At 43.4% G+C, this 24,028-nt stretch overlaps 2 long non-coding RNA genes across 2 annotated transcripts in view; both read right to left on the reverse strand.

Moving 5' to 3' along the window:
• Positions 1-3,456: 3,456 nt before the first annotated feature.
• LOC309532788 lies at positions 3,457-13,238 on the reverse strand. Its single transcript, XR_014220020.1, has 3 exons — positions 13,195-13,238; positions 12,492-12,555; positions 3,457-4,972 (listed from the first exon to the last, which is right to left on the reverse strand). It is a non-coding gene; the product is annotated as an uncharacterized lncRNA (long non-coding RNA).
• Positions 13,239-20,364: 7,126 nt separating this feature from the next.
• Positions 20,365-24,028, reverse strand: part of LOC309532785 — a 64,615-nt gene continuing 60,951 nt past the window's right edge. Inside the window, exon 3 of the long non-coding RNA XR_014220017.1 lies at positions 20,365-20,537. This is a non-coding gene — a long non-coding RNA (uncharacterized lncRNA). The remainder of the gene's footprint in view (positions 20,538-24,028) is intronic.

A 24,028-nucleotide genomic window follows, 5' to 3' on the forward strand; every position in this document is an offset into this window, starting at 1 on the left:
GGCAGAGGAATAAATCTGACGGATATCTGGAGAGCTGGAGATATTTATACACGCCTGTCTCTTGCTCCCTGTCTCTCTCTTTTTCTCCCCCACCACACACACCTCCGTGTGTGTGTGTGTGCAAACGCATATCTGTGTCCTCGGCAGAATTGAATGATTTTCAGCCCAGACTCAATAAGAAGAGAATTTAAAGCAGTCCCACAGCTTGGCTTCCAGTAACAGCCGTACACGTTTATTTTCTTTCGCTTAACAGGAAAGAGAGAATTATGGTGGGATTTATATGACAAGGGCGACGCTACCCAAACGCTTTTATCTGAGCGTTGCAGAAAAGGTGGGTGGGAAGGAGAGAGCCAGGAATGTATCGGACAGAGGGCAGCCAAGGAGGGTGGGCAGGGAACAGGGTAGGGAGGTGAAAGAATGTGTGTGTGTGTTGTGTTATTTTTGAAAAACAGATGTTTGCAAAAACATAGGGTGGAGAGGAGAGTGTGTGCCTTGTGATGAAACAAAAGCTAGTAGCAAACCCAATGCAAGTTATGGATTATAGCTGTGACAAGGGCTTGATACATTCACAGGTTTTTATAGCTGGATGAGGTCAGAGATAATCTAGTTTAAAGCTGCAATGTGAAGATAGCTTTAAATCACCCCATGTGGCATCTGTTATCGTGTGTGTGTGTGTGTGTGTGTGTGTGTGTGTGTGAAGTGGTGGTTTGTGTGCAGTTTGAATGCCAGGACAGTTGGAGAGATTTTTCTCTATGCAAGAGGCAAAATTTCAGTTTCTAAAGGTTTGCTTGTGGAGAAAATTTCCCTTCCAATGTGGAAGAACTTAGAGAGGCCTTCACACTGATGCATCCACTGACCCTAACTTTTCATCTGGCTTGTACATTCAGGAATCTTCCTGTTCTTACTGGAAGAAGCTTCTAAGCAAGTTGCGCCAAACTGGATTTGCCTTCTAGCTGGTTAACTGTAACACACTGTACAACTGAAACATGTAACTTCCCCTAAAGAGCTGGGAAACTGCAATTTACCCCTCATAGAGCAATTCCCAGCACCCTTAACAAACTAAAGTTCCCAGAGTTCTTTGAGGGAAGCCATGTGTTTTAAATGTACGTTTTTTATACAGCACCAGGCAATTGGATCCTGGAGTTCAACTAGTTCCAAATTGAACAGTGCAGCTTTTCCTTGTGGATGGATTTCTCACTGGGGCTGATGGGAGTTGTAGTTCAGCAAGATTGGAACAGCCAAAGGTTCCTCATACCTGTTTTAAGTGAAGATGCCAGCGATTGATGCCTGGGATCTTTGGCGTGTAAAGTTGTGCTGTCCCATAGGTTATAGCCGTTCCACTGCGCACCTCCTTGATACCATCTTATCAGCATTTGTTAGTCTGTGGCCAAGACTAGACGATCAACTTGGGGGTGGTCTTTTTTCAAGGATGTCAGCAAGACAGGATAAAGGTTGTTAAGATATGTGCTGATAAAGTTGTGAGCTATATCTTTGAAATGAGCAGGTACAGGCCACATGGACAATCAAGACAGACGTGCACAAACTAGAGGGGTATAATCCTTTAATGTCATCACTGGGGCTCAGCCTGCAGGATGAATGCATTCTAATGAGGCTGGTGGAGTTTCTAGCCAAGTGACACCCCAGTAAGGGATGACAAAAGAGCTGGTCAGTGGGGCATGTTGATATGGTATGCATGTGCAGTCATGGCTTGCAAGTATGCAGCTGTATTCTAAGCCTCTGCTCTGCATCTAACTCATAGATCTGCTCACAAACAAACCTGATGGTGGAAAAATACTAAGATGGATCATGTGTAACCAGCAAACAGCTGTTATCATGGGTGTTTTCATATCTCCATTTTTAAAAATAATTTTGTATTTTTATAAAATTAAATAAGATTTTCCAGATGCAGCTTTTTAAAGAAAAGGAAAGCAAAACCAGAGAAAGCAAGGAGAGTACCTGCTTTTAGAATATTTCTTCATTGAAATTTTTTGGGGGCCTTGTCTTCCACACTTGCATTTCAATGACCTGCATTGAATACTGTTGTGATTACAGAAAGGAAGAAGCAATTGACCTCCCCACCAATAATGTCCAGGTCAAAGATGGCCAACTTTTGCCTCCTGCTCTGCAATACCTTGTCACACACGGAAAAAATGAGCCTAAAAGGCTCGTGGCAAAGATAAAAGGATAAATGCATACAAAGTGGCATGTGAAAGCAATAAGCTATCAATTAACAGTGATTGATCTCCCTAATCATAGATAAATATTAGCAAAGCTTGGCTGCCTAGTAATTCTGTGTTTATGTTTGTTCTGCTATGCTAGCGGAGAGCAAGCACTGTTTTAGCCAAGTGCTGACAAGCTGCCATTACATAAATCGGATTTCTCTTGACGTGGGAGCAACCGGCACAATGCAATGAGAGAACATGTGGCGAACGAGCAGTTGTGAAATAAGAAGAGATGTTTTCTTGCTTTCAGAAACATCTATTAGCTGCCGTTGGCACCATAGAGTAGGCTAGTAAGTTGGTGGTGGTGAACGCATTCATCCAGTTTTTCAAAGGGTATCCGTTCCCGACAAGGAACCTCAAGGTCGCTTCATTCTTTGCTTTCTATTTTCACCGTATATAGAGATAATCTTTGTGTAGGAGAAGTCATGTGCTTCATCAAGTGTGAATTGGGGTGGGAGTATTTGCTTCACTGTCACAATATGGACCGGACAGCTGGTGCTGATCAGCTTTTTGGAGGGAAACTGCAGTGTAGGAAGAAGCCTACACAGTTCAGCTTTTCGGAGCCATCCAGGGCTACAGTTTCCATCAGCCAGTGGCGTAGCGTGGGTTGTCAGCACCCGGGGCAAGGCAAGTAATTTGCGCCCCCTAACCCGTGGATTTGCGCCCCCTAACCCTAACCCCCAGATGTTGCGCCCGGTGCGGCCGGCCCCCCCTGCACCCCCCACGCTACGCCACTGCCATCAGCTTCCAGATTATGTGCACCACAATAAGGAAGCAAGTGTGAAGATCCACCATTGTCCTCTGCAGGGCAGAATCAGAGGTACCTAAGGATGTACCATAGCCTTTCTTCTTTCCAACGGTTGTTTCACCTATGACAGTTTTCTACCTGTGGGGAAAACAGCATACACTGTCCTGTGAAGCTGCCCTCAGAATTTATGCAGAGGAAAGCAACATCTGATCGCTTCAGAGATGTCATGAATGGTCCTCCATTTCAGTCTGCTAAAGATTTTGAGATTTTGATCTACAGAGATCACTCAGGTGGCCACCCGAGTCTTGTTCTAAATGATCTGGGTTATTCTGATAGCATTTGGGATCAAGAAACAATTTTCTAGCACACCAGGCTGAGATTCTTCAAACTCACCTGTGAAATATAGCACGCTTAGCTACATGTGGCATGTTTTGATTATTTGCAGCATCTTGTAGCTACAGATCTCAGTCTCCCCTGCTCTCTTTTACTGACCCACAACAATCCACATGGATCACAGATTACTTTCTCCATGGTTTGCACTGTATGGAACTAACTAGACTCACCAGCCCTACAAAAGAGGCTCCTCATGAGGCCGGAGGAACATTGCCCGGCTGTGAGGCGTCAAGGCTGCTCCCTGCAAGGCTCTATCCACCTGCCCTAGGGGGCAGGGCCCACACTCACCAGCTCTACAAAAGAGGCTCCTCATGAAGCCAGAAGAACATCGCCCGACTATTGTTTTATTTGTTTTAATATGCTGTACACCACTTTGAGATTTTTATTAAAAATATAAAGCGGTATAGAAATATTTTTTTTTCCACCAACAGGCATCGAGATACGAGGATCTCAGTTCCATGATTAAACAGTTCTTCCAACATATGTGTGTGTGTGTGTGTGTGTGTGTGTGTGTGTGTGTGTGGAAGTTGCCTCAGAAAACAAATTTACAGGCCTACCTTTCTTCCTAGGCAGTTATATAACAACCTCAGAACAGGAATACATAATTGCATAAGTCAAGTCAGCAACTACAGTTTAAACTCCCAGCCATAGGCAGGTTACAGACATGACTTTCCCCCATTTTATGTCCCCATTGCAAAGCTATGCATATTACCCTTCTGTGGTTCAACTGACTGAGTCATGTGAATTTCCTGCAGTTCAGCCGATCACCTCACAAGTCACAAGATACTCTTCCAGATCATGACTAGCCTGGTCAAATGCAAAAGAAGTCAAAACCCTTGCACTTTTAATTGTTGCATAGTGGGGAGGGCATTTCAGCAGGTGTAACTTGCCTAGCAATTACGTCAAGCAGAGATAGTCAATGTAGGGTCCTCCAGAGACCTTTTGGACCCTGACTCCCATCACCATCAATGGGTAGGTGGTTATTGGAATTTTAAGTCCAACAGAATCTCCAAGGCACTGCGTTGGCTACTCCTAATGTAACGATTCAAGAGCCCTGTTCTCTTTTTTAACCAGGCCAGTCTAGTGCTGAGCCGCTTTGTATCTGCATTATCACATGAATGTACATTTGAAAATTGCACAGGTTTATTTTTTGTCTTCCCATGAGGCAAAATGGCCCCACTAAGGATAAAGTTGTGTCCTCGTGTTTCCTTTCTTTATCTACATAGGGATCAAGGTGAGAAAGTTCTTTCAATTGCATATTTGCCCTCTCACCTGAATGGGTGCAAAAAGAACAAGGAACCTGCACCCAACCTGGGATTTGAGGGTTTCCTTACTCATTTATTCCATCCCCAGTATAGTACATTGCTTAAAGGCAGATATGGGGAATGAGTGTTTGGCTGTGTCCACAGTGGCCAAAGGTGTGTTTGCAGTGGCTGAAATGGCACGGCATGTTTATGGCAGCCCCAGCTGCCGGGGCAAGGATGGGTGCTTTTGTGCTGGATGGATCCTGGTAGCGTTGCTCCTTCTGAAAGAGCAGGTGCTGCAGCTTCTCTGGGAGCCAGGGCAGTGGGCTTGCTGGCCCCCAGGCCGGTCTGGTCTGATCTGGTCTCTGTGTAGGAAGACAGGATTTTGAGCATTAAGGCAGAAGGCAACGATGACAGGAATCTGCCAGCTCCCCTTCCCTTGCCTCCCAGCACACAGAATGCTGACATCCCCTTTTTTGTTTAGGCTGACAGCAAGCACCTGGCATGCTGTGTGCAATATTGCTGCTGCGGCTGCTGCGGCTGCTATTCTCCCCCCACTGCCCCCCCTCACCCAGCACACGCACACACATACACACACACAGGCGCACACACTTCCCCCGCAGGTTTAAATAAATGCAAACATATGCTGCCATTAATGGGAGAATCACTCCTGTAAACACGAGTTCCTTTTTATTCACGGCTTCCTCTCCTCTCCCCTGCCAACTCCTAGGGGAAAAGAGAGGTCAAGTAGGGACTATTCTCATCCTTTTATTTAAACCCTCCCTCCCCCTTCTCCGGCTCAGAACAGGCAAGAGGAAAAATGAATTAAGCTAATTGGTGTGAGGGGGAGCTGGGACAATAGCCGGCCGAGTCCTACTGGGGATTCTTTGGCTTTCAGGGTCTGCATCGATTCAGACACACACAGGATTTCAGTCTCGCTTCCCTTTCCTTGACTGATTCTTTGAATTGCCTTCTGGATCTAAGGGATAAAGGGTAACAATCCATTGGGAAGTGCTCTAGCACAAGCACCATTAAAAGGCAGTGGAATTGTGTGAGACCACTGTCTGGCTCTCTCTGTGTGTGTTTGTTTGTGTGTGTCTTGCTCAATTACCAGAAGCATTTGGTCATCGTATGAATGAATTTTCTGAACTGGACCCCCATTGCCTCCCTACCCCTACCCCTAATTCCTTGTGTTGCTGGCTCACTCAGTATTGCAGCAGGAAGTATAAATAAATTGATGGAATTTAAGCTGAGATTCACCGGTTCTGCTGAACTTTGCATAGTGAACATTGTATAGAGCTGAGTGGTTTTCGAGCACTTTGATGCTAGAAAGGATGTGGAGACCCATTACAGTGGTATGTAAATGCCAAGAATTAATCTAGTTACCAATATGCTCAAGTCAAATCAGATGCCAGAAAATGCTACCTGGCATGCCCAGGTCTAAATCTGCCAAGCTAAAGATACTCCTGGCACCTTGACCATTGAGCCAAAGGATTCCCAACACCCACTTGCTAATCGTATCTGGGGTTGCTAGTGAAATGTGAAATTGCCATAATTCAGAAGCACATTCTGGAGGCCATCCCTTGTGGACTTGTATGGGGAACCTTGAAAGATTGCTATGGGGTTGGGGCCGGGGATGGGGATGGGGATGGGGGGCTGGAGAACCAAGGCCCCCGGAAGGAAACTTAACTATGCATGCACCCAGGTTAAAGGATGTGCTGATAGCCTCATGAACCAACTCCTCACAAGGCAAAGTCATTGTCATAATTGCCCTCTCCTTCTTGACAACAGTCAGAGCTCAAGGATCACCCGGTAAAGCTAATTGCTGTGTGTGCCAATGCGAATCAGGGCTTTGCCAGATCTGGATCCAAGCCTAGCAAGGTCCAGCACATCATTGCCACTTTCCCTTTACTTCAGTACACTCACGGCCTTGCCTTTTGTCCTGCATTTGCCTCCTTCACATGACAGTACCTAGGTCAGGCACCCACCCACCATCTCCCCTCTGTAGCAGTGGTGACAGTGACAACACCCTCACTAGACCTGAGTCTGTGAGGGTCTAGGCCTGGAGCTTTTAACAATGCAGGCTTTGTCTGGAAACAGGGTAACTCTAGACCACAGATTTCTGGACTCAAACTCAGAGGATTTGTTCACCATTTAAGAGATACCCTTTCAGATGCTAGAGAAATGTTGGGGATTAGATACAATGGTGAGAGGTAAAAAAAATATAGTTGGTTGGAAGATGAAATTGTCAATTTCTGTTTCTCTCAGGTTGTTTTTCGGTTTTCTAGTCTTAAGTCAAGTTTGCCACACTTTCATATCAGTTTGTGATTCTTTGTTTGAAAAATCCTCATAAATTCTTCTTTTTTAGTGTGCATTTCCCCTAATATGCATAGTCTTGTATGCAATTCCACCTGTTATACACATGCATGAACATTTCTCTATTACAATGTATTTTTGTATATTGTTTTCACTGTTATTTAAAAATATATGCATTTCCCCAATATATACGGTACTTTTTGTACACTTTGTCAACTGGAGAAGTCATTGCAAACTTTGGAGAAGTGTGAATTTTGAAGGATCACTGAATTTTGGTTTGTATATTGATTGAAATCAGGCAAATCAGGTAAGCTTGCATTAGAAAGCAAAGCTGAACTTAATTCCTCTCTTCTTCCTGCTGGAATATTTGGGGTGGTATTCAACATGGTTGAGATAGGTTTATTTATTTCGGTGGTTCCACTTTGGGTAAAACTTAGTTGCATCTGATCTAAGATGCTAGTCAAATATTTGGAAAAAATATAATGCAGGCCCCTGCACCAAAATACAAAGCCATTCTCACAGCTTTGTAAGTCACTATTAAACATCTCTGAGCCAAAGAGTTCATGATAAATATATATATAAAGTACTCGGTAAGAAAAAGTATACTACTGACAAGTATGTATCCTGATCCTAAGCATGTTAATTGGTAAGTGAGCCCCATAGTAACCCTTACTGCTGAGAGTCTGCCAAGAAGATACTTCTCTGTACCCTTTGACACCTGAGATGTATATTTTCAGAACTCCCCCTGTTTTTTGTGATTGCATTTTTTTGGTAATGGTATGTTTTTAAAAGTGTTTTTAGTGTTGTATTTTAAATTGTTTTAACGCTCCCGGAAACCTTCAGGTGAAGGGTGCATAAATAATGATGATGATGATGATGATGATGATGATGTTTCTCCCATTTTCTAATTTTTCCAACCTTAAGGTCAGTTCTTCAAATTTCCACATCAGTTCTCTCTCTCTCTCTCTCTCTCTCTCTCTCTCTCTCCTCTCTCTAAAATGAAAATTCACCAGCATTTTATTGTGAATTTCTCCCTAAGAAACAAGTTTTTGTATGCCATTCTGCCTATTCTTGTTTGCAAATGAATTTTCTGTAACTTAATTTATTTTTGCATCTTGTTTTTACAAATTTATGTGTTTTTGCACACATTGCTTAGCTGGAGAGCCGCACTGCAAAATTCGGAGGAGTGTGAATTTCAATGAATGGCAGTGTCTTGGTTCACAAATTGTTCCTGAAAGTGGGATTTGCATTTAAATATGAACTGAATTGCATTTCTCCCCCTTCCTTACTCCCAGGTAAGTCTGCATAGGATTGTAGCATTAGGCTGGAGGTAGTGGGACAAGTATGGAGAAGTGTGTTGAACTGTGGCATTCATTAACGGCCACTGATATTCCGCCTTCATAAATCTGTCTGGTCTTTTACTTAACCCTGTTATACAGCTGGCCATCACGTCATCCTATGGAAGTGAGCTCCAGAGAACAATGCTGGACTGTGCAAAGAAATGTTTGTTCATTTCAAAACTTGTTAGTATGTTAATTTTACCAGGTGCCTTCCGATGAGAGCTTCATGGGAAGCAAATGTTCCTCGTTTGCTTTTTCTCAGCTAGTGGAGAGAAGTCTCCTCGGCTATTGTATTCCTCTGAAATTTTAATGTCTGCACTTAGCTGCTCCCAGTTTTTGTGCCTTTCACAACAGAATGGTGTGGTGGAAAGGAGTAGCGAATTAATCTGTTAATTAATCCCACACTTTCTGCCCAGAAAAGGGCAGAGCCATGCACACCAAATCTATGCTGTGATAGCAGCTGCCAGAAGTGGAGCCAGAGAGAGGCTGTGGCCTCTTTCAAGTACAGTTCTTGCCACTGTTAAGAGCCCTCTTAGTTCAGATTGACTGTTCATCTAGTTCCAACATACAATTTCTAACAGTGGCTGGCCAGATAACTCATGGAAGCCATCAAGCAGGGCAACAGCCACCACCCAACATATGGTCCCACTACTGAGTGTAACTGAAGGCTCTGTGTCAAGTTGAAATGATCCGTTGGTGTCATTTTTGGGCAGGACTGCTGTTCTTTCTCAGTCTCCAAATATTTGCTAACTAGCAAATACATGAAATTTGTTTTAGCTTGTGCAGCCACAAAACCTGGGAAACAGTTTGCAAAAGCGGATTCTCTTTTATAATTCTGGTGTGCCCTTATATGTTGTTTTTGCATCGACCTATGTTGATATCAATTTATAAAATTGTGCCTTGACACCTGCAAACAAATAAACTCCAATAAACCTCAGAGCATGCTGGCTAGTTCGTTTCAGTAAGGTAAGTGAGCCCTGCAGTGGCCAAAATGGTACACTTCTTCTGTCATGTACCAACATGCAGACCTTTGCTTGTTGGGTCGTTCTCATTTAGGGAACATTTGAGTGGTGGGACAGGATAAAGGGGGTTGCTGGGATATGAGGTAGGGAGGGGTGTATACCTTTATACAGCCGTCGTATGTGAATGTGAACACAGGGGTAAGTGCATGGAAAATATTTTCAGCCCCACAATATAGGGATCCCATGCCCTTTAATCTGGCCCTGATGCACCCTTAGACTTCTGTATGGCTGAAATACATCCCCAAGCCTAGGACCATCTACATACAGCCTGGATGTGATGGAGAGGAAATGCCCCTTCTCCTTTCGGGGAATGTGGTGCTTGCTTCCACACACTGCTGTTTACTGCTACTTTTAAGCAGACTCTCACCCCCCTCCTTTCATCCTCCGCTGAGAGCCCTCCTTTAGTCTCTCATCTCCAGACCTGCAGGCCTGTCAGCCTGCGATGCCTAGCTCCAGCTGTGAGCATTTGGAAGGGCAGCCTATCAGAGGGCGCTCAGATGCATAACTCCAGATCCTAAATGACACTTTGGCACCATTTCCCTGATGTTCTGCCTTCTCCTTCCCTGGGTTCTTATAATGTGCCTTTGCTCTACTCGTTGCTGGTAATGAGGCCCCGCCTAATTGCCATTCAGTAAACTCCAGTTAAATTAACAGCTTCATCAGATGAGTGTCAACAGCTGCTCTGTGACAGCCACAGCTCTCCCTGATCTCCCAGTCCTAATGCCCATGACATTCAAGTCATTGACTGACAGCCAACAAATCAAAATCCGGTGCTGCTCTCTATGGCCTGAACTGTCACCCAATGGCCACTGCATCCCTGTGTCCATGCATATAAGTATACATGCAAGTACATGCATGTGGGGGGGGGGAGAAAGATTGTGGGTGCATTTTAAGGTGACTGCATGAATGCCAGTAGGACCAAAGATATGGCTATGTGAAACACAGCACAGGTGTGCAGGTGGAAAGCATGTAACTTTAAAAAATAATAATTATATGATCCAGCTGATGGAATTGTTTTCCATGACATATCTCAAAGCCATTTTGCAATAAAAACATCAACAAGAGAAACAATTACTATTCTATATGAAAAACAGTAATAACAATTCAGTCTGTAAAAACAGCTAAAAACAATTTCGTACATAACTAATTTTACATCTAATGCAGATACAGAGCAGAATAAAGATCTCTACTTAAAAGGCTTGTTGATGAAGGTTCCATAGGTGCCGAAAAGACAATAGATATACACACACACATACTGTAAGGGAACCTCACAAAAGAACCAATTCCTACATCATATGGAACAGATCTCCTGATAAGATGGTATCTGAAAGATGCCTGCAGATACCTTTTTCTGGAATGCATTGATATAAAGGGTGAGATTATCTTTTAAGTATTCTGGTTCCAAGCTGATTATGGTTTTGTACGCCACAACCAACGCCTTGATCTTAGCTTGCTGGTGCAATTCTTTCAGCAGTGGCATAATATGGTGGTGATACTTGATCCCCTAAGCAGTTGGACCACTGCATTTCGCACTAGCTGCAGCTTCTGGGCCGACTTCAAGGGCAGCCCTACATAGAGTGCACTGAAGTAATACAACCTGGAGATATCCAGATTTATATAAGATCAGTCACCTGTAGATTTTCCCCAGTGTCATTTCCCTTTAACAACAACATCATCAAAAGCAACCCAAAAGCAGCCTGTAACGACTGCAATTCTGTGGGAAGGGGAAGTTTGAAGGGTCAACAGCAAGAGACTATGATCTTTTAAGCTCACAATCACCACCACCCCTCTCAGGTGGTATTTTTCCTGCAGAGAAAAATGTGGATACGTTCTACCACCCCACAGGTAGAAAAATAGCAGAGCGAGTAATTTCCAGCAGAAAAAGGCAGGACTAGAAAGGGTTAGGCAACACCCCCATCTCTCTTTCTCTGTGCAAAATAACAGCTTCGTCAGACTGCATTTATAGTTTTTTTCAATGTGGTAAGGAAGATGAAATGTTTTAATGCCACATCTCATTAGGGCATTAATGACATCACCTGGCATCCTTTGGCTGCCGCAAGTGCCCCAGCACCCTGGCACAGCCCACTGACACTGGCCCCTATCCAAGGCTGTGGGTTTTTCTGATGGCAGCAGTGTCCCAATGGGGGGCAGCCATTTTAATTTCCCACAGACCAATGCTATTTCAGGCTGTAGGCTGGAGGTCAGCAGTAGGTGAAGCCAGAGGCAATGATAGGCAAAGTCAACTAGTTATAGTATTTTCCCAATCCTCCTCCCACAAGGGCTACAACACTGAGGGCTTATCCCTTGGAGAAAACCACTCTTTAGCACTCAGTTGGCGCAAAGGGCAATTCAGGCTTTCCGTGAGTTGTCATCTGTTCTGGTTTAGAGCTAAAGAGCAGGTTTTCCCTGGGAAAAGAGTGGGGCAAGGGGAAAAACACACAGACCCATGCTTTCTAGGTATGGAGCAAGAGGAAGTGTAGACGAGCCCTGAGACTAAGGAGGAAGCTGACAGCGCCACCCCATGGACAGGTTGTAAGTATGAAGGCAGGCAGGTGAGGCTTGGCTGAAGGCAGACTGAGCTTGCTGGGGCAGTTGCCCATTGGTTGCATTGGACCAGCCACCACTGCCTGCTGCTGCCTTAACTCCAGGAATATCACTCTCAAGCCATGTGGGAATATTCTAGAGCTTGAATGAGAAACAAAAGGAAATCAAACCCGACACAAAACTGCAACCTAAGGCACAACCAAGTTGGGATGTGCAATATTCAAGAAATAGGAGGCTGCATATATGACTAATACACCGTAAAGATTACTGTAATACGTTTCAGAACGACAAAATAAAAACAAGCAGCCTAATGAATGGTCACTCTGAGACAGGTTTACAGATATCATTTCTTATAAAACCTACAACCACAAACAGCCCTCTCAGGGCAAATTAACACAGGTCACTTCTATATAACAAACAACCAAATGTGCTTTTACCATATGCTTTTCTTCTGCTGTTTAATAAGGTCTTAATAATCCCAATTCTCCCATAAGCTAAAAACCAATAAGACCTTGCCTTTCAGCCCCGCATTTGCCAAAAACAATAAAACAACATTAGTATCTTGGTTCTGTGCCATCTACAAAATAGACAAAAATTAATTATAAAAATCATTATAATTCTTAAAAGTTCAGTTCCCTCCCCGTAAAATACCCCAGACTCACCACTTGAGAAACAACTTCCGATCCTTAACAAGGGCAAGAGGAAAAAGCAAGCAGAAACCTGTCCCTAGGAGAAAAGGTAAAAGCAAAAGAAATGATGGCTACAATGAATTGTATGCCCAAGGATGGTTGGGACTGCGCCATTAGAGAAACCTTGCCTGAGCTGGTCCTCAGTGCTGCATTCCCCATCCCTCAGAACATGAAAAGTGGAACACTTTAACTGCAGTGGCACGTTCCACATATTGGTAAATAAACTCTAGCTAATATTAAGAGAGAGCTTTGTGCATGGGAAGGCCACCGCAAGCCATTTGAAAAGGTCACCTACATTATCAACTCCAAATCTAATTAGTTAATGCTTATCTGTAATGAAGGCTTTTTCCCACAGAGCAATCTGGAAGGCTAGAGTGTTGTGAAGCGCCATGAAAGGAGTTTCCTGAAGTCCAGGAAGAAAGCCGAATTCGATTCTGCAATTCCAGTTTGAAAAGCCGATCTTTACAGAAGAGCTCTTTTTTCAGAAGCAGGGACTTCTTCCGTATTTATTCAGTTGCATATTTAAACCTTTTTCTTCCTTTCTTTTTTAAAAAAGGATAAACATAATTTGGCTTTTAGCCAAACAATTAGCATTTGACAACTCTGTCCTTTTCAGCAGCAGCCAGCTTGGACTCACAATCTGAAAGTTTCAGGTCGCAATCTTAACTATACTTACCCAAATGTCCAGCTGAACTCGGGGAGAAATCTTTTTCCGCAACCTGCAAATACAAAAGCACAGTTATTCCTACAGATATGTAAATACTTGTCTTTTTATTCTTCTTATTCTTCTTTCTGCATTGAAAACTTGCCATGAGAAAATCAAATCAAATACTGTGTCGTGTTTGATGGGGCTCTGATCTTCAGGAGGATGCAGCAAATCACACGAATGTTGAAGTGGGTGAGCGGGTGATTGACGAAAGAGAGGCAGGCATGTCCGGGACCACCCAGGGAGCTCTGTGGCTCAGTGGGGATTTGGACTCAGTCCAAGGCCTCAATAGCATTGCTTAGCCGAGCAGAGTGTTTTCGGCACTATAAGTACCAACTGTGAAGCCATGGGAAGCAGGACAGAAGGAAAAGCCTTTACTGAGAGCAAACAAAATCAACACTGCAGCTGGGATATGACCATCATAGGGAGAAAGGACAATTTCATTCCAGTATCTCTCCCTTACGGTGGCCCTATTCTCCTCTTAGCAGAGGACAGCCATCTAATTGAGACACTTCTTGAAGGACTGCCATGTCTGGTCCAAAGATCTGAAAAAGAGAAAGTAGGGTCTGGAAGATGCTCTTCAAAAGCTATCACCTGGGTGGCAGCAGAGTTTTTCCAAGCAGACTTTTCACCTGTACAAATTCCCTCTCAGGCATCCCACTCTAAAGAAGCCCCCCCCAAAAAAAACCCCCTGAATGAAGCAAGTGCCATGTTGCTTGCTTATCAGTGGGGGTTTCTGCATAGGAATCTGTAGTTCTTATCAGCTGTACAGCGATGATTCATTTATGAATCTGCCTTAGTTAAGAAACTTACAGGCACAAAACTAGAAGTGCTTGAAGAGTATTTACAAGGATGCAATGAAGCCTTACTTGCCCAAAATGAAGGTAAAGAAGAGGAGGTTCCAGCCAAAATGAAGGGGCTTTAATATGTTTTGGGCAGTTTGCTTTAAGCATGGTAACCGAGCACATTCTTCCCTGATTTAATTTATGTGCATGCTGTCCCTGCCATTGCCTGATGTTTAAGTCCTTAATAAATACTTGCCCCTTATATACCTTTGGTGAGACACATTGTATAATCTCTGTTTAAATTGTAGTAACAATGTTCCAACTTCTATCCATACATATAAATTAGCATATTCAAGTTTTATGTCCAAATCTGTGTCTTCTTTGGGGTGGTGGTGGTTGTGCATAAGTGGCCACCCTACTCCCAATTTACAAATACAGCACTGCTCTATGTGCCTGAAGGCCTTTCTCCCCTGGCCTACAGTCTAGGGCTAAATACACACCACACATTTAAAGCACCTTACCAAAGAATCCTGGGAACTGTAGTTTTTAAATGTGTTGGCAATTAAAGCTTTGTGAAGGGCAAACGTCAATTTCTGGGATTTTTGCTTTAAATTTATGGTGTGTAAAGCATCTTTGGATTCTCAAGACAGTTGAACTGCAACCTTCAGACTCCTTCTAGTTACCGTATTTTCCCGTGTATATGATGATGCTTTTTGCTAAAAAAAACTAGGCAAAAATTGGATGTCGTCTTATACACGGATAGTGAATGCGGGGGACGGCGACGTGTGATTAACGACAGCAGCAAGCAGAAGATTGGCAGCAGAGACTGGGTGGGTGATTGGTGGCTCTGGCAAGGCCTGCTGGCGATTGGCTGTGGCAATTGGGCAGGCGATTGGCAGCTGCGGCGAGTGGGCTGTTGGTGGCAGTGAGCAGGCAGGCAATTGGTGGCTGCAGTGAGGTGTGTGATCAGCAGTGGCTGTGGCAAGCGATCGGCAGTGTTGGGCAGGAAGATGAGTGATTGACAGAAATGACCCCCCCAAAAAAGCTAAACTACTTAATTTATTAATTTTGGGTTAAAAAAAATTGGGGTCGTCTTATACATGGGGCCATCTTATACATGAAAAATGTGGTATACTGATCCCTCCTCCTATCTGGTCAGCTCATGCTGCCCAATAACAACGGGAGGAAAAATAAACATTTTCCATACTTAGACACACAAACACCCTGACTCTGCCCCATACTCTCCCTTGTCTCCCCCCCCACTTCAGTGGGTGAAAGGGGGGGCACCTCCCCATTTTCAGTTCTCCTCCTCAGTGGGATAATTTACAATACAGGTTAAATTCCCTTAGTGTGCTCAAGTGCCAAACTCCCCTGTTCTTTGTTTCCCATAGCAGGTGGCATTACCACGAACAGGGAACATGCTTCAGTCTCTCGCATGGTGTTTTACAATCTCCCATCTGTGGCAAGACACAGGTGGACAGCTTTGCGATAACGTGCTGTGCAGCCCTATGGATTTTCACAGCAATCCATTTCTCTATAATCCAAAAGGCTGCAATGGGATTTTTGCTTGTAGCATCTGCCTTCAAGAAAGGAAGGATACACTTTCCAAAGCACGCCCATCAATCCTCAGAGCTGCCGGCTCACCTGGGAGCAGCTGGGAGATATTCACTTTCTGTATTAGAAGGGGAGCATGAGCAGGATAAGGGGGAAAGTAGGAGGGGATGACTTTGCTTGCCTGTTGTGACAGCTTAGGGACATTCATCCTTGGAAGCTGCCTTAGACTTGGGGCTCATCTTGGCCCCGCTGCTTTCCCCTGGGGAAATGCGTGGTTCAGTGCTAAATCAAAACAAACAGCAATTGGATTTTCTGTGGATTGCCGTTTGTTCCAATTTAGTGCTAAAGCAGTAGGGGAAAACAAAACCACTTGGGCCCATGCCTTGAAAGCATGGGACGAGCAGAAACCCACTAGGCCCCATGCTTTCTAGGCTCTGGACAAGTGGGAGTATGGGCGAGCCCTAGATCAGATTGTTTGGCCATGAAGCCCAGCATTGTCTTCTTTGACCGGCAATAGTTCTACGTGGTCCCAGGCAGAGGTCTTTCCCATCATCTGCTGCTTGATCTTTTTCACTGGGGATGACCCAGATTGAACCTGGGACCTTCTACATACAAAGCATGGGCTCTACCATTGAGCTATAGCAGTGCACATTTTGCCTCAGAGATCTTGAGTTCTAAGCACCTTGACATGGGCAGGGAGGGAGAACCATTTACTGATTTTCCTTGGTCAGCACAATATCTTGAGCCAGCCCTGCAGGCAAAAAGAAAAAGAAATCTCATGCTCAATGTAATATCCATTCTGGATGTTATTCAAAGTTCATGCATGCTCAGCAACAGAAACTGTCCCCATGAAATGAATAACGGTGTCCAATTTGTCTTTCTCCACAAAATATTTCCTTTTCAAAGTATATTTATGTGTGTGTGAGTATTTCTTGATTCTCACACGTCTCTTTGCACTTTGAATCTTCTAAGAAAGTGTGACTAAATTTGTTGGTCATTTTAGGAAGTTTTGAAAACAAAAATTTGCATTTTTTTAAAAAAAGTCTAATTTAAAAGTGGGGGTCTTGCATTCCCTTACTCATTCTTTCTTTTAAAAAAATCACTCCTCTTCCCCCTTCAGTTTACTTGTGCTTGAATGGCAAGTGGAGGAGAGCCAGAGTCACCCCTTTTGGGCCAACCCAATGCCAAAGCACAGCCATGAAGCATTTTCACTTGTAAAACAAGAGACAGAGGAGGCAGTGTTGGTAAATAGCCCATTAACACACTGTGTCACTCCATTAACTTCAAAGAGTAAACATCTCCTTTATTTTCCCTCCCACTCTCAGAGTGGAGATTGTGAGATTCTGTAGTGTCCGGGGCCAGTCATGATGGCTTGCGGAGGAGTAGAAATAAAATCCGCATCTCAAGATTTCAAAATTTAAGGCCCTCTTTATGCCACATGAAATTCAAGGCCCAAAATTTTCAAGTAAAACCCAACATTTGTAGTCCATTAAGTTGGAATGCTTGTATCTGAAATTGGTTTCTCTCACTCCAATGCACCACACCAACACACATGCAGGCATTGCCAAAGCACCACTCTGATTATGATTATTATTATAAATAATAATTATTTGTTTATTACCCACCCTTCACCCTAAGGTCCCAGGGTGGGTTACAGCATTAACAGAAATATTAAAAACAATTTTAAACAACTTAGTAGTTTTGTGGGCAATTCTACTAAAATGCTTCCTTGAGCTGTTCTTGACCTAACCTCTGCAGGTGGCTATTAGGTATATATAGTTGATGTATTTATTTATTTATAGAGGCTTTTAATATCTACTAGCCCATGTAAAAATATCAAGTTGCCATACAATATACAGTAGTATATTGCTGAGACTCCAATACTTTGGCCACCTCATAAGAAGAGAAGACTCCCTGGAAAAGACCCTGATATTGGGAAAGATGGAGGGCACAAGGAGAAGGGGACGACAGAGGACGAGATGGTTGGATAGTGTTCTCGAAGCTACCAGCATGAGTTTGACCAAACTGCGGGAGGCAGTGGAAGACAGGAGTGCCTGGCCCGCTCTGGTCCATGGGGTCACGAGGAGTCGGACACGACTAAACAACAACAACAACAACATACAGTAGTATACGATAAAACATGAAACAGTGTGGGGGTGTAGCTTTTTAAAAAATCATTAAATTGACTGGCTAATCGAAACAATTTAAATAGCTGAATAGGTTAATAGTGAGGGTATCTGCTGGAAGAGTGTCCTGCAGCATGCAACCAGCAACTTGACTGCTTGTTTCTTTGTTTAATTGGTATACCACCCCTCATTCGTAAATCTCAGGGTGGCTCAAAACAAAAATATACCATATAAAACACAAAATACACAATAAAAAAATATTTTTAAAATCCCACAAGCCAATAAACGCCCTCTCCGCTCCCAGCTCCCATTACAAAATTTTATTTCATAATATTTGTGCTTGGTTGTTGTTGTTTTTTAAAAAACCCACCTGAAAGTGGCAGTTGAGGCCTCTGTAACACAGTGGACAAAGACCTGTGCTCCACCAGATAATCTCCAGATGTTCTGGACGATGTATGCTGGAAGTAACTGAAGAACTATTCTTTCAAACCACTCAGCCACAGAATGAGATTTCCCATCCGTCCTACAAATCTTGCACTCATTCTCCTGACACTAGTTTGGATTAGATAGTAACGCTCCATGCCAACTGTCCACATAGTTTCTGCTAGGCTACACTATATACACATGCCCGTGACAGAACTCAACACTCTTCTCTGAGTGTCTTGCTTCAGGACTGGCTTAATTTCATTCATTTCTTGTGCGTTCTGCTTTTTCCCTATGGAACACCTAGAATATGTGCATAGGGTTTCCAGGCAGTCTCCTATCCAGCCATTGACTGCAGCCAGACCTGCTTAGCTTCAGCAAGATGACTGCATGATGCGCTTTCAGCCTGTGCCGTGAGGCTTTGAGAATTATCAGCTCAGGCAGCACTCTGGAGCGCAATCCGAGCCTGAGAGCAAAGAATGGCAGCAGCTCGTTGTGACAGCCCTCTCATCCACCGCACTCAGCACCCTCTGTGGCAGTGGGACAGCTGTGGAAGATGGAGTCTAGACTGCCCAACTCCATTCACCTGGCTGGCTCGGTTTTACAAATGGCAATTGAGCAGAAGCCATGATGCTCTACCACAGTCAAAGAGGGAAGGAGATGTTGCAAACATCTCATTTTACAAAAAAATGCACTATCCTCACAGCTTCTCCTTTGCCAGTGACATCTGGCTGCCTCTCCAGGCTAAGTTCGTCTCCCATACAGCTGGAAATTCTAACGTTTGCAGGAATGACAGAACGCGGAATCAGTCGCATGGCCTTGGATGCAGAAAGACCTGCTGTTGGACTTGGAGAAGCAGAGAGGAAAGAAACGTGCATTTGATGTGAACAATACAAGCTCTTAATTGTGATTCCTTTGAAACAGCAAAAAGGGCTGCATTCCACACTGTCCATGACAGGACATAAAACACCATCCCTGATTTCTTTCTCTTTTATTTCGTGTGCAAAGTGTTTGAGAACCTGATCTGAGGCTTCGGTTTCATGACTTCCCTCAGCAAACGTGACTTTTCACAGGGAAAGTGACAAAATCCCACTTCCCCTTTGTTTCTGTGGGAATTGGCTCATGCTCGCAGCCTCTCTCACGCCTTATGCCTGTTATCGGATCCGACACGAATGCCTGCAGCTCGACCATTTGATCCCTTCCTATATGGCTAATTTCTCCACCCTTGCCTCCCTCTGCTTGGTCAAATTCACAGGTTGTGGCTGTTTTATTAAAACTTTGAATGTTAGACTGCGGTGGAAGTATAGTTAGAAGTCATCAGTCTGAGTCAAAATAAAATTGAGGAGGGTTCAGAATACAGAACCCATTAAAAAATGGAAGTCAAGAGGAAAAGAACAGAAGTCAGACATGCTGTCATTTAAGGGGTGGGGAACATATGAACAAGAGATACATGAAAGCAATTCTCAGATCCATAGCTGTCAACGTTTCCCTTTTTGAAAGGGAAATTCCCTTATTCCAAATAGGATTCCTCGCAAGAAAAGGGAAAAGTTGACAGCTATGCTCAGATCTATAGATAAAACTTTCAGGTTTTCCCCATGAACCTTGACATTTTGTTTATAATGCTCTCAGAATCATCACACCAAAGCTCAGAATAGGATATATCAACCAGGTCCCAAAACATGGTATTAATTATGGCCTCACCCACACTTAAATTTCCTTTGCTCTTTCCAGGCACAGTCCACAATTTAAAGCTCTTTGTTCAAGCACCTTTTTTTTTTGCTTCAGAACTTTCCCTGAGAAAATTCGTTCTTTAAAGCTCAATCGGAGCAAACATCATTCTATGGACTTATTGACTCAAATTGATATTTGTTCTTATTCAGCAAAAACTAAAAACCCAGGATGATTAGGATGTTAACCCTGCTTTGCTTCTACAGTTTACCTGAAAAGTCTTATATTTGGTTCCCTTGGATTGGCAGGACTCCCCAGGCCTAACCACCCACCACAGATGTTTATCCAGTCTGCTTTCATTGAGATTAGCTGATGTCCTCCTTTTCAAGATAACTCACTGCGAACCTTATGTTGGATTATGGAAAATGCAGCTGAGACAAAATATACCTTTGAAAGCAAGAGAGGAATGGGAAGGATGCCATCGGTGAGGGCAACAATCAAGTGTAAAGGCACAGCTGCTTTTATTCATGAGTGTTAATAAGTTGAGAAAACAGGCAGAGGTGGAAGGCAAGCTATGAGATCACAGGAGCGTGACTATGCTGAGACATCTCAAGAGCTCTTGATAGGAATTAGGAGGATGCTGACTCCCAGCAGTCCTGTATCCTGAGGTGGTTTGGAGGATACATCTTCTTGCCCTACCTCTTCAATCAAAAGCTGAGGATCCTTTCTCCTCCTGGTTTTCTGATGGAGTGTTGCTCTAAAATTAGGAGACAAAATGCAGCTGTCAGAACAAAGAGCTCAAGCGATGATGGATGGGCACCAAGATGACTCTGGCTGCTCGTTATCCCCTGCCCTGCCTTGGCGCTCGACAAGGGGATGATGCAGTGGATTGCTACGAGCCACGGAGGCGGATACCAGGGAGAGAGACAACAGGAGCAACACACACTGGTCGAAAACGTTTGCTTGACAATCTAAACAGAGGAATTCACTTTTGAATTGTCCAAGTCCTAAGGGGCACAGGGGATCAGGCAGTGTTTGCATGAGAGGCATTCTGCAAAAGAGGTAACTCAGAAAGGTTCCAAAGCATTCGGCAAAAATCCTTAGATCTTTATGCAGAGCAGACACTAATGTCCTGCTCCAAACTTCTTTGCACAGGTCTGTTTTAGAAATGGCACATCATTCCAGTGGGTGAGCTAAGATTAACCTGTGTCCTGGCACCTTCGTGGTTGATGGATGGATAGAATTGCAATACAAAATTTTTGCTTTGACTGGCAAAGCAGACAGCCTAGTACTTTTCTACATACACTTGATGTCATACACACATAATAACTATGTGTGATGTTTATTTTAGCTTACTTTGAGCCTTGGAGATGTGCTGTGGCTGGATTTGGTTAAAATAAAGATGGGCATTTTTGTATCTTAGGTCCAGTATGGTGCAAATGGTTGCAGAATGTAGACTCTCGCTGTTGTAAGGATAGCACAAATTCTATATTGCAACAATTTTATTCTAGATAACAAACAGGAGCTTTCATTTTTTTAGTTCTGGCCTCCAAAAAAGTGCTATTCTTTCCCCAGTGCACCAATGGAGAGTTCTTTTGCTATCTAAGCATCAACAGTATTTTCCCCACCCCACCACAAGGCAAGATCTTCCCTCAGACAGAAGAGTTATGTTGTGCAGTCCTCATTGCTGTTGAACCCAATAAACATTCATACTATATGCATCAAAACAGGCGCCTTTGCTTGCAGTTCGTCATTTCTCAAGGTTGCCTTCCAGCATATGAGTTCACATTTTGATAAAGATTTGAGTAGAATAATCTCCAACTGTGTATGTCATATACCTACAACATGAATGGTTGCTTCTTTCTTCAAGTACAGCACTGACAGGCTAAATTCTCAAGACAAATGGACAGGTGCAAAAAGGTGCAAGGGAGAAACTGTGATTCAGGTGTTACAGTTCTGATAAACTGGTTGATGCCCCCTTCCTAGATGGTCCAAGAAATAACAACAACAACAACAACAACAACAACACCACCACAATTTTTAGGAATATAAATTCCCCTCTTGTTTTTTGATGTCTCTTTTTAAAAAATAAAATAAATTTTATTAGAGTTTATAAAGAAAAATACAAAGATTATTGTCAAATATATTTTTTGGGTCCAAACTAAAACATTAATCCAGAGGCAAAAAGGAGAAAGAAAGAAAGAAAGAAAGAAAGAAAGAAAGAAGAGATAAAGAAAAAGAAAAAGGAATAGAAAAGGAATTAAAAGAGAGAAAGCGAAAAGAGAGACAGAAAAGAGAAAAGAGAGTGAGAAAAAGTTAAGAAGCTAAGGAACTTCCTATTCTTCATCTACCCACTATATTCAGTGGTACCTCAGGTTACATACGCTTCAGGTTACAGACGCCGCTAACCAGGAAATAGTTCTTCAGGTTATGAACTTTGCTTCAGGATGAGAACAGAAATCGTGCTCCGGCGGCGCAGCAGCAGCAGCAGGAGGCCCCATTAGTTAAAGTGGTGCTTCAGGTTAAGAACATTTTCAGGTTAAGAACAGACCTCCAGAATGAATTAAGTTCTTAACCCAAGGTACCACTGTATAAACATTATTCACTTCATCCACTTCAGTATTACACCTAATAAAGCCATTGTTTTTTGATGTCTCATATTGAAAGGAACTCGAAAATCAGAAGAATCTAGAAGATCTTGGGAAAATATTCTCTTAGAATGGGCAATGGGTTGTGTCTTGAAAGTGGCATTGCTACCTCTGTTCTCTGTGACTGCAGAAGCACAGAATCAGAAGCCATGTGTATTTCAGATATTTCTAGGAAATCCTTAGCAATTATTTGGTTCCTTGAGCCCATCTGCAAGAAGCAATGTCTTCAAAGAAGAAATGGGTGCCATAGGGAGCAAGAGTAGGCCCATATTTGCAATCTGCCCGCTTTTCAAATAAGAGGAGCAATGCCCCTATGCCCTGGTGTGACAATTGAAGGGCATTCTGTGCCCTATTACTCTGCACTCTGCAATAAGGCTGGGCTACCTTGCTGGCAGTGTCCCAACCTAGCCTGCCTTGCTGATTATTACTAACTGAGTGGCAGCACAGCAGGAGATCTGTGCAGCAGGAAAGTTTGTCTCTTGAGCTATCAAACATCTCATGTGTGGAAGTCCTGGCATCCTGGACACCTTCCAGATTGGGAAATTACCTTCTGCCTCCCTGACTACCCCCTGCAGTTTAAATGGGAAACAGTCTTCTCCCTTCTGCCTCTTCCAATTGCTCCAGAGGGTTTTTGTGAACTGTAAAACAGCTGCCGTCAGAGGTGGGAAAGGCAATGAGTTGCTGGGGCCATAGGATTGACTTAGTGAAGACTTAGATGACTGTCACCTGTTGACTTGTCAACACCATTCCCCATAACGCCTTGGCACAGGATGCCTTCCAGGGCTAATATTGACCTGGTCTGGCAAATGCATTCAGATCTGCTGGGATCAGGGTGTACAGACCAATGTTCAGTCATATTAGATGTGCAGAGTAAATGGGTTGTCTTCTGTCCTCTGTTTCATGATAACAATTTCAGCTTTAAAGCAAAATTGCCTCCTCAGTAGAGCAGAAAATTTGCCTCAGTACGACAAATATCATATTCATGTTGGATAAGAACATTTACTGAGGGAGCAGGATGGTAGGTTTTAATGTCCTACTCAATGTGATGTCAACAAAATCACTGCTGAATATTACCAGTGCAGATGTATGCGTGTTTACATGGAAGTAAGTCACACTATATGGCCCACAATGTTCACTGGAGCCCACTAGTAAGTGGGCTTAGGATTGCAGCCTCACTGTTGACCACCATATACCCAGGATCTTGAAAACTGGAGAAGATGCAGTGAAGAGCTACAAGCATGAATTAGTGGATGGAGGACAAGCATGACCAAGAGATGCTAAAGAATATTGACCTGTTTATCGCTAAAAATATGATGAGATTGTTGAAGTGTCTTCCCAATAGATATTTGCTTGAGTTTTCTGCTGTGTTCCCTGATAGGTAAGAGGGTGGAAATTAAATGGTGGCTCATACCCAACCATTGCACACGTAGAATGACTTCCTGGAGTGCAATGGATCTCCCTTAGGATTATGAGTACTGATGTATTGATTGACTGGGGGGGAGGGGGAATGGACGATGCATGAGACTGTTGCACCAGAGGGTATGAACCTAATTCAAATTATAAGAAATTTGGCCCACAAGGCCAATCCTGTTAAGGAAAG

Source organism: Podarcis vaucheri (assembly GCF_965113315.1).
Source record: "Podarcis vaucheri genome assembly, chromosome: 5".
Classification (NCBI taxonomy): domain Eukaryota; kingdom Metazoa; phylum Chordata; class Lepidosauria; order Squamata; family Lacertidae; genus Podarcis; species Podarcis vaucheri.